The sequence below is a fragment of the Heterodontus francisci genome, chromosome 2 (assembly GCF_036365525.1).
Source record: "Heterodontus francisci isolate sHetFra1 chromosome 2, sHetFra1.hap1, whole genome shotgun sequence".
In the NCBI taxonomy this organism is placed as follows: domain Eukaryota; kingdom Metazoa; phylum Chordata; class Chondrichthyes; order Heterodontiformes; family Heterodontidae; genus Heterodontus; species Heterodontus francisci.
Window position 1 is genome coordinate 22,581,583 of NC_090372.1, and position 15,802 is coordinate 22,597,384.

General features: G+C 44.0%; 1 long non-coding RNA gene across 2 annotated transcripts in view; it reads right to left on the reverse strand.

Moving 5' to 3' along the window:
* Window positions 1-15,802, reverse strand: part of LOC137379341 (uncharacterized) — a 67,228-nt gene that overhangs the window by 9,168 nt on the left and 42,258 nt on the right. Inside the window, exons 2-3 of one of the 2 annotated variants that reach the window (XR_010976799.1) lie at window positions 7,058-7,188; window positions 6,919-6,951 (exon numbers count right to left, since the gene is read on the reverse strand). This is a non-coding gene — a long non-coding RNA (uncharacterized lncRNA). Of the gene's footprint in view, window positions 1-6,918; window positions 6,952-7,057; window positions 7,189-15,802 lie in introns of those variants that run through there. The other variant, XR_010976798.1, reaches the window with a different exon arrangement.

Here is a 15,802-nt window from a genome sequence, read left to right on the forward strand (position 1 = left end):
AGAATTTAGAAGGTTAAGGGGTGATCTGATCGGTCTTCAATATATTAACAGGAAAAGACAGGCTAGATAAAGATAAACTATTTCCATTGGTTGGAGATTCTAAAAACTAGGGGACATACTCTAAAAATTAGGAGCAGACGGTTCAGGAGAGATGTTAGGAAGCACTTCTTCACGCAAAGGGTGATAGAGGTTTGGAACTCTCTCCCACAAACAGCAGCTGAAGCTAGAACAGTTGTTAATTTTAAATCTGAGATAGATAGATTTTTGTTAAGCAAAGATATTAAGGGATATGGGCCAAAGGCAGGTATATGGAGTTAGGCCGCGGATCAGCCATGATCTCATTGAATGGCGGGACAGGCTCGAGGGGCTGAAAGGCCTACTCCTGTTCCTATCTTCCTCTGTTCCTATCTTCCTATATGCCCAGCGGATGGCATTTTTGGTCAGTTCATAATTTGATGAACTCTCATCTGGCAACAGGGAATAAATCTCATGGGCTTTTCCCATTAGCTTGCTTTGTAGTAAAAGAGACCAGGTCTTAGCTGGCCATTTTAGTTGCCTTGCCAGTTTCTCAAAACACACAAAACATTCCTCCACATCTTCCTTATTGAATTTTGGAATTAGTTGAGCGAGTTTTAGCAATTCAATACCCAGCCCTAAATTATGCTCCTCCATATTGGCCATGCTTTCACTGGGGTTACTCTGTCACCCCCTAGTTAACTCAAGCTGCTTCAACTCTTTCTCTCTTCACATTCTTTCTGGAATATTCTTTCTCTCTCTCTCTCCTCTCTTGTTCCTTCTATCATTGTTTCTCTTCGCATTCCATCTGGAAGGCTTTCTCTTTCTTCCTTTCCCTTTCCTCAAATTCAAGTTTCCTCTGTTCCAATTGTACCTTTGCTAACAATACCCTGTCAGAGTCTGCTTCTAACCCTGTTTCTGCTTCTTCAGATTCAAGGGGAAAATGGTTGGCCAATAGCCTTAGGAGTTCCGATTTCCCAGCCTTGCCACATACAGTGATCCCATACTGCTCTCAACTCCTCCTTAGACAGTGCTTTTAACTTATCCCAAGGAACTTCACCCTGGCTTGGAGAGCTACTAGCTTCAGTTACAGAAATGTCTGTATTTAATCACACACAACCGCAAAAATGCCTGTATCGAAAACTCGCTTTTTTTTTGCTTAGGAACAATTTGGCTTCCCACTTCCAATTTCTCTTGTTTGTCTGTGGGTCAATTCCAGACCCTAGCATCCAAATTTCTACGATGACCAAGTGAGAAAGAGGTCTAGGGTTCCCTTTTAGCCCTCACCTGGTCTTACTGTAACAGGGTTTCATTTTTAAACGCACTGTGTTTTTAGCTCCTCCTTGGTGAATCCTTGTTCACCACTTTCCAATTATAGGGCAAAGAAACAAGCATGAACAGGCTTTCTTAGGTTTAAAGAAGAAAGGTGAAATTTTATTAAACTTAAACTCTAATTCAGTTGACATCTACGGATACACGACGCGCCCACACGAGCATGCATATGCGATACACCCATGCAAATAGAGACAGAAAAGAGCAGAAGAAAATGTAAAATGGAAAAGTTTGAGGCAATATCTGAAGAGTTGTTGTTGCGGTTCTTCGAGCTCACTTTAGAGTCTTTGATTGTAGGTGGATCTTCTTCTTAAACCTTGTTCACTGTAAGAGACTTTTCTCTCTTGGGGTTCATGTGTCTTGAGTGGGTTTTTGGAGTTCCGTGAAAAAGAGATGGGAGCAGACAGGAGAGGCTGTGGCAATCCAGCCAGGAGAGGTCTTTTCAATCCAGGAGCCAAGAGCTTTCTGCCCAAACTCTCAGTTCAAAACTGTACAATAGCCAGTTAGTCATATGACTAACTGGTCTGACCACGTCTGTTTGTGGATTGAATTGGAGCTTCAAGTCAAAGATCAGGAGTGCAATGGAATACTCCCCACTTGCCTGGAAGAGTGCAGCTCCAAGAGCACTTAAGAGGCTTGATACCAAAGCAGCTCACTTGATTGCCCATCCACCACCTTAAGCATTCACTTTCTCCATCACCTGCACACAAGTGGCAGCAGTGCATACCATCTACAAGATGCACTGCGGCAACTCACCAAGGCTTCTTTGACAGCACCTCCCAAGCCCATGATCTCAAGCGCATAGAAGGACAACTTCTCAGGGGCAAATTTAGCTACCATGCCATCACTCCCCTCATCTAAGTCATTGACATAAATTGTAAAATGTTGAGGCCTCAGCTCCTACTTGGCGCAATAATCTTTTATGTGGTACCTTGCCAAATGCCTTCTGAAAATCCAAGTACAGTACGTCAACAGGCTTCCCTTTATCCACAGAGCATGTCACTCCTTCAAATTGGTTGAACATGATTTTCCTTTCCTAAAACATGCTATTCCTGATTACCTTGAGTTTTTATAAGTGCACAGCCACAACCTCCTTAATGATCGATTCTAATACCTTCCCCATGACAGACGTCAAGTGAACTGACCTGTAGTTATCTCTTTACTGCCTCCCCCACTTCTGGAATAGAGGGGTTATATTAGCTATGTTCTAGTCTGATGGAACCTTTCCAGAATCAAGCGAATTTTGAAAAATTAACACCAATGCATCTACTACCTCATTAGCCACCTCTTTTAAGAGCCTAGGATGAAGTCCTTCAGGACCCGGGGACTTGTCAGCCCACAGCTCCAGCAGTTTGGTCGGTACTGCTTCCCTGGTGATTGTAATTTCACCAAGTTCTTCTCTGCCTTCCACCTCCTGATTTACAGCTATTGACGGAATGTTTTTTGGATCCTCTGAGTGAAAACATTTGCATCCACCATTTCCTTATTATCTACTGTTAGCTTCCCATTCTCATTCTCTAGAAGAACAATACTCACTTTATATACTCTTTTCCTTTTTAAATACCTGTAGAAACTATTGCTTTCCATTTTTACATTTCTAGCTAGCTTCCTCTCATATTGTAATTTCTTTCTCCTGATTAACCTTTTAGTCATTCTCTGTCATTCTTTATATTCTGACCAATCATCTGAACTGCCAGTCATCTTTGTGCAAATATATGCCTTTTTCTTAAGTTTGATGCTTTCCTTAACTTCTTTAGTTAACCATGGATGGGGGGTCCTCTCCTTAGAATTTTTCTTTATAGTAGGAATATACTTATCCTGAGTATTCTGAAATATCGCCTTAAATGTCTGCCACTGCTTCTCTATTCATTTATCTCCTAGACTAGTAACCCAGTTCACTTCAGCTAGCTCAGCTTTCATGCCCACATAGCTGCCCTTATTCAAGTTTAAAATACTAGTCTTAGACCCACTCTTCTCTCTTTAAAACGGGATGTAAAATTCAATCATATTGTGGTCACTGCTACCTAGAGGTGCCTTTACTCTGAGGTCATTAATTAATCCTGTCATATTACACAATACCAAGTCTAATATAACCTGCTCTCTGGTTGGTTCCAGAATGTGCTGCTCTAAGAAACTATCTTGAAAGCATTCTATGAACTCCTCATCCAAATATTAGAAATGTAAAAGGTTTTAAGCAAGTAAAGCAGGGGTGGGGCAAGAGATAACAAAAGAGAAGGTGTTGATAGGACAAGATCACAGAGAATAACTGACCAGAAGGTCATGGAGCAAAAGCAAATGGTATGTTAACAGTGTGCTGAAAGACAAAGCGTTCGTACAGACAGGGTGTTAATTGACACAAAACTGAACAGCCTGGCTCCAAGCACAAACATGAAAAAAACAGTGGGTAAGCACAATAGAAACAAACTAAACAAACTAAAATAAAATAATCACATAAAAACGAAAAAAGAAAAAAATAACTAAAAATAAAGGCTCTGAAATTATTGAACTCAATGTTCAGTCCGGCAGGCTGTAGCGTGCCTAATCGGCAAATGAGATATTGTTGCTCGAGCTTGCGTTGATGTTCACTGGAACACTGCAACAATCCCAGGAGAGAGATGTGGGCATGAGAGCAGGAGGGCGTGTTGAAATGGCAAGCATCAGGAGGCTCGGGGTCATGCTTTCGGACTGAGCGGAGGTGTTCCACAAAGCGGTCACCCAGTCTGCATTTGGTCTCCCCAATGTAGAGACCACATTGTGAGCAGCAAATACAGTATACTACATTGAAAGAAGTACAAGTAAATCGCTGCTTCACCTGAAAGGGGTGTTTGGGGCCTTGGATTGGGAGGAGAGAAGAGGTAAATGGGCAGGTATTATGCCTCCTGTGATTGCAGGGGAAGGTGCCGTGGGAAGAGGACGAGGTGGTGGGTATAATGGAGGAGTGGACGAGGGTGTCGCGAAGAGAACAATCCCTGCGGAATGCTGACGGGGGAAGGGAGGGAAGGGGAAGATGCGTTTGGTAGTGGCATCACGCTGGAGGTGGCGGAAATGGTGGAGGATGATCCTTTGGATGTGGAGGCTGGTGGGCTGGAAAGTGAGGACAAGGGGAACCCTGTTGCGGTTCTGGGAGGGAGGGGAAAGGGATTTTTTTTTCTATTCATTCCTGAGATGTGGGCATCGCTGGCTAAGCCAGCATTTATTGCCCATCCCTAATTGCCGTTGAGAAGGTGGTGGTGAGCTGCCTTCTTGAACTGCTGAAATCCATGTGAGGTAGATACACCCACAGTGCTGTTGGGAAGGGAGTTCCAGGATTTTGGCCGGCGACAGTGAAGGAGCCAGAATTGAACACTGCAGAGCCAGTCGGGGTACAAACGTTCAATGCTCTCAACAAGAGTCATCCCAAGGGGCGACTTGGGACCTGCATAGAGCAGTTGTCACCTCGATCGTGCACAGTGGAAGTGAACAACCAGATGTACTGTCACAACCGTGGGCACATAAGCACAACTGGAGAAGCTGTTCCTTCACTGCAGGTGGCTAATCAGGATCTGCACAGATCACAGACCAACCATCAATCCCAGAGGTCCACAGCATCCCAATGGAAATGGAACAACAGTTACCGCGGCAACAAGTGACATGGGAACGACACTCCCGGGAGAAGGAAAATCACCCAGATGATGAGGGTAGAGGTGCGGGAAATGGGCCGGACACGGTTGAGGGTCCTGTCAATCACAGTGGGGGGGGAATCCTCGGTTGAGGAAAAAAGAAGATATATCAGAAGCGCTGTCATGGAAGGTTGTATCATCAGAACAGATGCGTCAGAGATGGAGAAACTGGGAGAATGGAATGGAGTCCTTACAGGAGTCAGGGTGTGAAGAAGTGTAGTTGAGGTAGCTGTTGGAGTCGGTGGGCTTATAATGAATATTAGTAGACAGCCTATTCCCAGAGATGGAGACAGAGAAGTCGAGGAAGGGAAGGAAAGTGTCGGAGATGGACCATGTAAAGATGAGAGAAGGGTGGAACTTAAAAGAAAAGTTGATAAAGTTTTCCAGTTCTGGGCGGGAGCAGGAAACGGCACCAATACATTCACCAATGTACTGGAAAAAGAGGTGAGGGAGGGGGCCTGAGTAGGACTGGAACAAGGAGTTTTCGACACACCCCACAAAAAGACAGGCATAACTATGACCCATGCGGGTACCCATAGCAACAACTTTTACTTGAAGGAAGTGAGTGGAGTTGAAGGAGAAGTTGTTCAATGTGAGAACAAGTTCAGCCAGGCGGAGGAGTGTGGTGGTGGATGGGGACTGGTTGGGCCTCTATTCAAGGAAGAAGCATAGAGCCCTCGAACTGTCCTGGTGGGGGATGGAGGTGTAAAGTGATTGGACGTCCAAAGTGAAGAGAAGGCGGTTGGGGCCAGGAAATTGGAAATTGTCAAAATGACGTAGGGTGTCAGAAGAGTCACGAATGTAGGTGGGAAGAGACTGGACCAGGGGAGAAAAGACAGAGTCAAGATAGGAAGAAATAAGTTCAATGGGGCAGGAACAGGCTGAAACAATGGATCTGCCGGGACAGACCTGTTTGTGGATTTTGGGAAGAAGGTAGAAGCGGGCTGTCTGGTGTTGTGGGAGTATGAGGTTGGAAGCTGTAGTGGGAAGATCTCCAGAGGAGATGAGGTCAGTGATAGTCCTGTGGACAGTAGTTTGATGTTCGGTGGTGGGGTCATGGTCCAGGGGAAAGTAGGAAAAAATGTCTGAGAGTTGGCGCTGAACCTCTACAAGGTAGAGGTCAGTACACCAGACAACAACAGCACCATCCTTGTCTGCAGGTTTGATGACAATGTCAGGGTTAGACCTGAGAGAATGGGGCACAGCAAGTTCAAAGGGGGACAGGTTAGAGTGAGGGGGGCGGAGAAACTGAGATGGCCGATGTCTCATCAACAGTTTTCAATGAAAAGATCAAGCGCAGGTAAGAGACCAGAGGGAGGGGTCCAGGTATAGGGAGAATGCTGGACGCGGGTGAATGGGTCTGCCAGTCAGGGGGAGGACTCTGGGTCAAAGAAGTGAGTCCAGAGGCGAAGGCAATAGAAGAAGAACTCAAGGTCATGCCGAGCGCGAAATTCATTGAGGTGGGGGCATAAGGGGATAAAATTGAGTCCTTTGCTGAGTACAGAACGGTTCAGAGAGGAGACGGTCAGAGGGTATAGTGAATACACAGCAAGGGGTCAGATCAGAAGGGTCAGAGGGAAGTGAAGGGGAAGAAGGATCTGCAGGGGCATTAGTCCCCATCGGCTGCTGGAGCCTGCGTTCTTTAACACCTGAAAGGAAGAAAAAAGGTTTTTTGTTAATGCGTTGGATAAGACAAAGGATGAAATGAAACTATGGAGTAGAACAGCTTTGAGATAAGGTGAGGCGGTGCTTCTGGAGAGAGAGGTCCAGTGTGTACATATGGCGGCGCATGGCACTGAGTGTGGATCTCAGGATGCGGCGAGATCAGCAGTCCGAGGAACGTTGTATTTCTCAGAGATACCTGTAATCCTGGGTGGATTCAAAACATGAAGGGTGAAACTTCAGTTGGAATCCATGTGGAATAAGTCGGAGCCGGAGACAGTCGCTGCGGAAGGAGATGTGGCTGTGAAAACGAGTTTTGGTAGACATTTTATCATTTTCTTTAAATGGGTGAGCTGCTTATGAAAGTGCAACAGCTGTTGGCAACTCACCTAATTAATAATGAGAGTTGAGGCCCAATTTTGGACCAGCCTTGGGCCTCCCAGTTGGGACATCAATTTCAAGCCTGCAAATATCCCAAATGGCATTCCAACCTCTTTGTCTTCAACTGAGTTCCTGATAACTAAATAAAAAGATTGTTTTAAATAAGACATATGAAAGGCTTTGATGTAACTTGAAAGTCACATGGTTCGCCCCTTACTTCAAGCGGTATGCTCAATGGCATATAACTAAGCAGCAAATATTGATATGGTTGCTGTGATACCAACATTGTCGCTGATTTAGCTGCTTGGTTCCATTTCCAAGCACCCTGTAGGATTTGGCATTGTAACATTTGTACTCGATGTAAAATAATGAGAGATGATTGGAGTCGTTACCTAAAAGGAGCTGGCTTACACCCAAAAGATCTTTTGCAAAATGTTATGAAACATTTATAAAGTCTGTAACATACTGATAAGGAAGGCAGTAGAACAAATAAAAAGTAAAATAATGATGATGGTAAGTATGGTGTTAATGATTCATTATAAACTATAATGTAGGAGATTTTGAATTGTTGGGGTGTGCTTTGAGATGCAATGGTTGTTTAATAAAAAATATTACATACCCCTCAGTTATAAATAATTATGTTAAAGCATGCGCTAAATGCACTCCAGTAACATCTAATGTAGACTAGCACTTGTAGCTGTAATAAAAATATAACTGTTCATGACAATTGCAATAACCTCAGTTGAAGATTATCGTCACGATTCATTTGACACAGTACTCCAACTTAGTTTGTTGTAGTAAATATTTTGTATACCTGTTGATAGTGCTACTGAATAGAAGGGGTGAAATGGGCTTGGATCTGTAATGTAAAAAGAGTAATAGCAAAAGGTCAACTCGTTTTACACCTCACCCGACACATTGTTGCATTGATAAATACCTGCCCATCTTCCGCTACATTCCTGGGCCATGGGAGCAGTCTCTTAGTCAGATTTTCCACCCTCCACCTCCCCACCACCCCTCACCACCCCCCACCACCCCACAACTGATAATCTGCTGCAACTATTTACACCTCCTCTGGACCCATCTGTTGTTTCTTTTCTTGCCCCTTTTCCACCCACATTTGCCTTGCACCATCATCCATTTTGTCATTTAGTCATTCCTCTTCTCCGTCCTATCACAAACCTATCCCCTCTTGTTTCTTCCTCCCCCTTCCCTTTTCCCTGGCTCTGCATTTGCTTAAAGCTGTTCATTTCTAACATCCTCCAGTTCGAATAAAAGATCAGTGACCCAAGCTTTAACTCTGATTTTCTCTCCACAGATGCTGCCTGACTTGCTGAGTATTTCCAACACTATCTGGTTTTGTTTCTCTTGTATCAAGTTCCGCTGACAGCCCTCATTCCTGTCCAATTGCTTCTGCTGAAAAGTGGATGAGCACATCTCAGCTAAGATGCTCCCACAGTCGAACAGCCTGACGACATTCACTGTCTAGGCTCATGGATGAAGAATGGCCTGTTCAGTGAGGTACCGGAAAGTTATTTGCATCCCAGGAGCAGTCGGAACTTTCATAAAAGGAGGAGATGAAGGGGACGTGGGAAGGGGTGCAATGCTGTCACCAGAATGAAACCGGGGCTAAAGGGATTAAATTATGAGGACAGTTTGCATAGACTCGGCTTGTATTCCTTTGAATGTAGATGATTAAGGGGTGATCTAATTGAGATGTTTAAGATGATTAAAGGCATTGATTGGGTAAAGAGAGAAAAAATATTTCCTCTGGTGACAGAGTCAAGAATAAGGAGGCATGAGCTTAAAATTAGAGCTAAGCTGCTCAGGGCTGATGTCAGGAAGCACGTCTTCACACAAAGTTAAGTGGAAATCTGGAACTCTCTCTCCCTAAAAATTGTTGAGGCTAAGTCAATGGAAAATTTCAAACTGAGATTGATAGTTTTAAGTCGGGCAAGGGTGTTCAAGTTGGAGGTTTTGAAGCGCATTAAGGTGGATAAATCCCCAGGGCCTGACCAGGTGTATCCTAGAATGCTATGGGAAGCAAGGGAGGAGATTGCTGGGGCCCTGGCAGAGATTTTTGTATCATCGTTAGCCACGGGTGAGGTACCAGAAGACTGGAGGATAGCTAATGTTGTGCCTTTATTTAAGAAGGGCAGCAGGGATAAGCCAGGGAACTACAGGCCAGTGAGCCTTACATCAGTGGTGGGAAAGTTATTGGAAGGGATTCTAAGAGCCAGGATTTATATGCATTTGGAAAGGCATGGTCTGATTAGGGATTGTCAGCATGGCTTTATGCGTGGGAAATCATGTCTCACAAATTTGATTGAGTTTTTCGAGGAGGTGACCAAGAGGATTGACGAGGGCAGGGTGATGGACGTTGTCGACATGGACTTTAGCAAGGTCTTTGACAAGGTCCCATATGGTAGGCTGGTCCAGAAGGCTCAAACACATGGGATCCAGGGTGAGCTAACAAATTGGATACAAACTTGGCTTGGTGATTGGAGGCAGAGGGTGGTAGTGGAGGGTTGTTTTTCAGATTGGAGGCCGGTGACCAGTGGTGTGCCGCAGGGATCGGTGTTGGGCCCTCTGTTGTTTGTCATATATATTAATGACTTGGATGTGAATGTAGGGGGTATGATTAGTAAGTTTGCAGAAGACAACAGAATTGGTGGTATAGTGGCCAATGAAGAAGGTTGTCTAAGATTACAACAGGATATAGATCAACTGGGAAAGTGGGCAAGGGATTGGCAAATGGAATTTAATGCAGACAAGTGTGAAGTGATGCATTTTGGGAAGTTAAACCAGAGCAGGACATATACAGTGAATAGCAGGGCCCTGGGGAGTGTTGTTGAGCAGAGAGACCTTGGGGTGCAAGTATATAGTTCCCTGAAAGTGGTAACACAGGTAGATAGGTTGGTGAAGAAGGCGTATGGCATGCTTGCCTTCATCGGCCGAGGTATTGAGTACAACAGTTGGGACATCATGTTACAGTTGTACATAACGTTGGTTAGGCTGCATTTGGAGTACTGTGTGCAGTTCTGGTCGCGGCACTACAGGAAAGATGTGATTAAGCTAGAGAGGGTGCAGAAAAGATTCACAAGGATGGTGCCTGGTTTGGAGGGCTTGAGTTATAAAGAGAGATTGGATAGGCTGGGTCTGTTTTCCCTGGAGCGAAGGAGGCTGAGAGGGGACATGATAGAGGTATATAAATATTATGAGAGGCATAGATAGGGTAGATAGCCAGAGTTTGTTTCCCATGGTAGGGGTGACTAAAACTAGAGGGCATAGATTTAAGGTGAGAGGGAGGAGGTTTAAAGGGGATCAAAGGGGTAAATTTTTCACACAAAGAATAGTGGGTATCTGGAATGAGCTGCCGGAGGTGTGGTGGAGGCAGGAACAGTAGCAACATCTAAGAGGCATCTGGACAGGTACTTGAATGAGCAAGGCATAGAGGGATATGGAATTAATGCAGGCAGGTGGGATTGGTCGGCATGGACACAGTAGGCCGAAGGGCCTGTTTCTATGCTGTACGACTCTATAAGTTACAGAACCAAGGTGGGTAGATGGAATTAAGATACAGATCAGCCATGATCTAATTGAATGGTGAAACAGGCTTGAGAGGCTGATTGATCCACTCTTGTTCTTAAAACATGTGATTACAAAAAATATCTTGGTTGAAAAGGTCATGGCGAAGATTGGTACTTCATAACAAGTGCATCTGATTCAGCAAGTGTAAGAGGACACAGGGGTAGCTGGACATCTGGACAAGTACTTGAATGAGCAAGGCATAGAGGAATATGGAATTAATGCAGGCAGGTGGGATTAGTATAGATAGACAATATGGTCAGCATGGATGCGGTGGGCCGAAGGGCCTGTTTCTATGCTGTACGACTCTATGACTCTATTGGTGCAAAACGGGTGGTATTGCCTGTTAAAAGCAGCTGCAATGGAATTGAATGTCAGGCGCTGTGTATAACAGACAACCAGCCCAATACCGTCCATTTTGTGCAACCACCCGAGATGAATTTCTACCCTATAATACTCCACTACAGCTCAAAAGGCTTCAATATAATTTTTCATCTTCCTGCTCGAGATGGGTCCAGAGGGTGAACAGTAAGCCTAAACACAGCAGATGCTGGGAATGTAAAGTGGGCAGTCAGCACTTGAAAGAGAAAGGAAGCTTCGCTTCTCGGTTGTAACTCTCCATCAGAACTGGCACGGTTAGGCTGAAGTAGCCTGGCAAGGGCAAGTTAGGACACACCCAAGGAAAGATTAAAGGGACACAAGGCAACAAAGCGATGCAAGAGCTTTGAATCAAATGAAACAAATTGCAAGAGCAAAACCTAGGGAAATATATCAGAAAGAAGCCAGGAGATTATTCCTGATGATACTATTTTAAACAGGCTACTACCTCTCATAACACAGCTGACAAAATGAATGTCCTATAAGATAAAAACTAGGGGTCATCAATATAAGATAGTCACTAATAAATCCAGTAAGAAATTCAGGAGACATTTCTTTATCCAGTGAGTGGTTAGAATGTCAAACCTACTACCACATGGAGTAGTTGAGGTGAATAACATAAATGCATTTAAGGGGAAACTAGATAAATATATTAGGCAGAAAGGAATAGAAGGTTATGCTGATCGGGTTAGATGAAGTAGAGTGGGTGGAGGCTCGTATAGAACATAAACACTGGCAAAGGCCAGTTGGGCTGAATGTACTGTAAGTTCCATGTACAAAGGCACTCAGCATCCATCCAATAATATCAGCAGCAGTAGACTCTAGATAATCGTTACACCATCAACTGCATATGGACCAAGGTCATATGATATAAAACCTAAATAATAGCAGATCATCTAGGGAAAAAAAAGCATAGAAAGAGTCAGCCAGTCCTCAATAAATCAAATAATTGCTGCACCGTCACTGTGCAAAAAATGATTCATTCAATAGAAACAAATTAACTTCCTGAAATAAGTAACAGATGGTTCAATATCTATTTTTTTTTCAGTAGTCCAGAACCTAATAGAATTCTTGGGAAAATCCCAAATGCCATTAGCAGTGGGTTTTTAGAATAGGAGCAAGCAGATGGCTGTTCTCTTCCCAAAGGGCTGTGCAGGAACCCTGAACAGCTGTTTATAGACAGGAATAGCATTGCCACATGTCCACTGTGGATTCTTTGTAGGAAGCTAAATACTAAGAGAGGACAACTCTATCCCAAGAGAGTTATTTTATTAAACATAACACGTTTGTTAGCATTCCACTAAATTTCATTACAATTCATCAATCAGAAGAAAACATTGGTAGGTTATTATTCCTCAATAATAGCAGCTGTAAAGGGAAAACATGTTCAAAATCAAATAAGAAGTCATTACGTGACTCCTAAATGATCTGGTGGATGTTTTTACCTGCACAACAAAGACAAATGTTACAGAATTGGCTGCTGATAAGATTTAGCTGTAGAGACTACTATGATGGGGAGGCAAACATTTCTACGGATGAGATTTTAACTCATTCAAAACCCATTCACTTGCACAGAGTTCAAATCAGGCCCAGACATATCCCAGGCCCAGATTTTGCAGTAGGAATGACTGTAAAACTGTCAGTGCTCACCTTCATTACTCCACTAAAACTGACTGCAACTTTTGGAGTCAGCACATGTGCAGAATAACACAGAAATCCAGAGGTTGCTGTCAGTGATTCTGTGCTTCTCCAGAAGGTGGACTTTTGAACACCTCCACCCCCACCATTGACTGCAATCAATGCAAATCATTTGAACTGACGAGAACATCTACTCTTATGCTTTTAGTTTTGCTGTAAAAATCCTTGAAAAAGTTATACCTTGTTGAATAAGATGTAACTGGGTTTTTAACAGTGTACGAAGTTCATAATTACTGCGCTGAAAGATTAATTTTATATTTGTGAATATTAAATTTCTCCATTATTGTAAGAAAATCCACATATTTTTTAATTAGTAATTTTATTAAAAAGTTTGTTCATATTGATATTTTTGCTTCTATTTTAATCGAATCATAATAATTTATTTCACTATCCAATTATTTAAATTAAAAGTGAAGGATAAAGTGCTTTTCATTTCTTGGTTTGCTGTTTGTGAGGATATTTCAATGTGTTTGGCTGCTTACCCTGCTTTCTAACTGCTGCTAGACGCCTGGAAATCCCCTTGACATGGCACCAGATTTAAAATGCCATCAGGAAAGGGCAAGTCTGTGCCACAAAGATTGCTAGATCTTTGATGGCAACTTCCTTCCAGGCCAGCAGTGAGAGCTATAGTTTTGCCACTGACCACAAAATCAAAGCCTCTCTTTCTTTATTTTCTACTCACTCAACTGGGCCTCCTCCTGAAGTCCCCAGCATCACAGATGCCAGACTTCAGCCAATTCAATTCTCTCCGCGTGAGATCAAGAAAGGCTGAAGGCACTGGATACTGCAAAAGCTATGGGTCCTGACAATATTCCGGCAATAGTACTGAAGACCTGTGCTCCAGAACTTGCCGTGCCCCTAGCCAAGCTGTTCCAGTACAGCTACAACACTGGCATCTCCCCTGCAATGTGGAAAATTGCCCAGGTATGTCCTGTACACAAAAAGCAGGACATGCCCAACCCCATCAGCCAATTACCACCCCATCAGCCTACTCACAATCATCAGTAAAGTGATGGAAGGTGTCATCAACAGTGCCATCAAGTGGCACTTGCTTAGCAATAACCTGCTCAGTGACGCTCAGTTTGGGTTCCGCCAGGGCCACTCAGCTCCTAATCTCATTACAGCCTTGGTTCAAACATGGACAAAAGAACTGAACTCAAGACGTGAGGTGAGAGTGACTGCCCTTGACATCAAGGCAGCATTTGATCGAGCATGGCATCAAAGAGCCCTAGCAAAAAGTCAATGGGAATCAGGGGGAAAACTCTCCGCTGGCTGGAGTCATACCTAGCGCAAAGGAAGATGGTTGTGGTTGTTGGAGGTCAATCATCTGAGCTCCAGGGCATCACGACAGGAGTTCCTCAGGGTAGTGTCCTAGGCCCAACCATCTTCAGCTGCTTCATCAATGACCTTCCTTCAAACATAAGGTCAGAAGTGGGGATGTTTGCTGATCATTGCTCAATGTTCAGCACCATTTGTGACTCCTCAGATACTGAAGCAGTCCATGTAGAAATGCAGCCAGACCTGGACAATATCCAGGCTTGGGCAGGTAAGTGGCAAGTAACATTCGCGCCACATAAGTGCCAGACAATGACCATCTCCAACAAGAGACAATCTAATCATCTCCCCTTGACATTCAATGGCATTACCATCGCTGAATCCCCCACTATCAACATCCTAGGGACTACCATTGACCAGAAACTGAACTGGAGTAGCCATATAAATACCGTGGCTACAAGAGCAGGTCAGAGGCTAGGAATCCTGAGGCAAGTAACTCACCTCCTGACTCCCCAAAGCCTGTCCACCATCTACAAGGCACAAGTCAGGAGTGTGATGGAATACTCTCCACTTGCCTGGATGGGTGCAGCTCCAACAACACTCAAGAAGCTCGATACCATCCAGGACAAAGCAGCCCGCTTGATTGGCACCCCATCTACAAACATTCACTCCCTCCACCACCGACGCACAGTGGCAGCAGTCTGTACCATCTACAAGATGCACTGCAGCAATGCACCAAGGCTCCTTAGACAGCACCTTCCAAACCCGCGACCTCTACCAACTAGAAGGACAAGAGCAGCAAATACATGGGAACACCACCACCTGCAAGTTCCCCTCCAAGTCACACACCATCCTGACTTGGAACTATATCGCCGTTCCTTCACTGTCGCTGGGTCAAAATCCTGGAACTCCCTTCCTAACAGCACTGTGGGTATACCTACCCCAAATGGACTGCAGCGGTTCAAGAAGGCAGCTCACCACCACCTTCTCAAGGGCAATTAGGGATAGGCAATAAATGCTGGTCTGGCCAGTGACGCCTACATCCCATGAATGAAAAAAAAATGTTAACATTTGACGATTTTGTTCAACAGGTGATATCAGCTTGTCTGCTAGTTATACACCCTGCCCGCCACACAGCCCCACCTGTCACACACTCTGTCTGTCATATCCCACCAGTCACACAGCCACCCATCAAAATTGTGTCTGTTCAGTGCCACTGAGCTCTTTGGTGCGTGCAGCTAACTGGTAGCATGGTACTGTTGCTCAGCTCTCAGAATTCACAGACCACCTGCTGTTACTATCGAATGCCCAGCTGGCACAACCCAATAGTTGAAATCTACCCCAAAAAGCCTTATGTCTCTTCAAGTTCACACCTGCCCAATGTATACATCAGCCCAATGTAAAACAAAGAACACCCAGGTGATCTACTGAACTTTCTAAACTTCATTTTAAATCTTGTGAATATTAGCCCCAGCAGCTCTCTGCAAATATAAAATTTCTAAATGTTTGAATAATGAAGATGTAGCAAGGATCCTATGTAACTTCCAATGAGCAATTTACTGCAATCAATTGTCAGATCTAGGCCAGCATAATGCAGCAATCAAAAAGCAAAGTGTAGAGTTTTCACCTTGTAAACGGAAGGTGTTAGACCACTTGAACGTGAAAACAAGTCTTGGAAGATGCTCAAATTGTAACAGTAATGAGGATAGTGGCAATCTTACTGATAGAACTGGTAGAGATTGGGAACCAAAGTCTGCATTGTCAATAGCCAGCAAAGTTCCAATAAGGAAATAAAAACAGAAAATGCTGGAAAC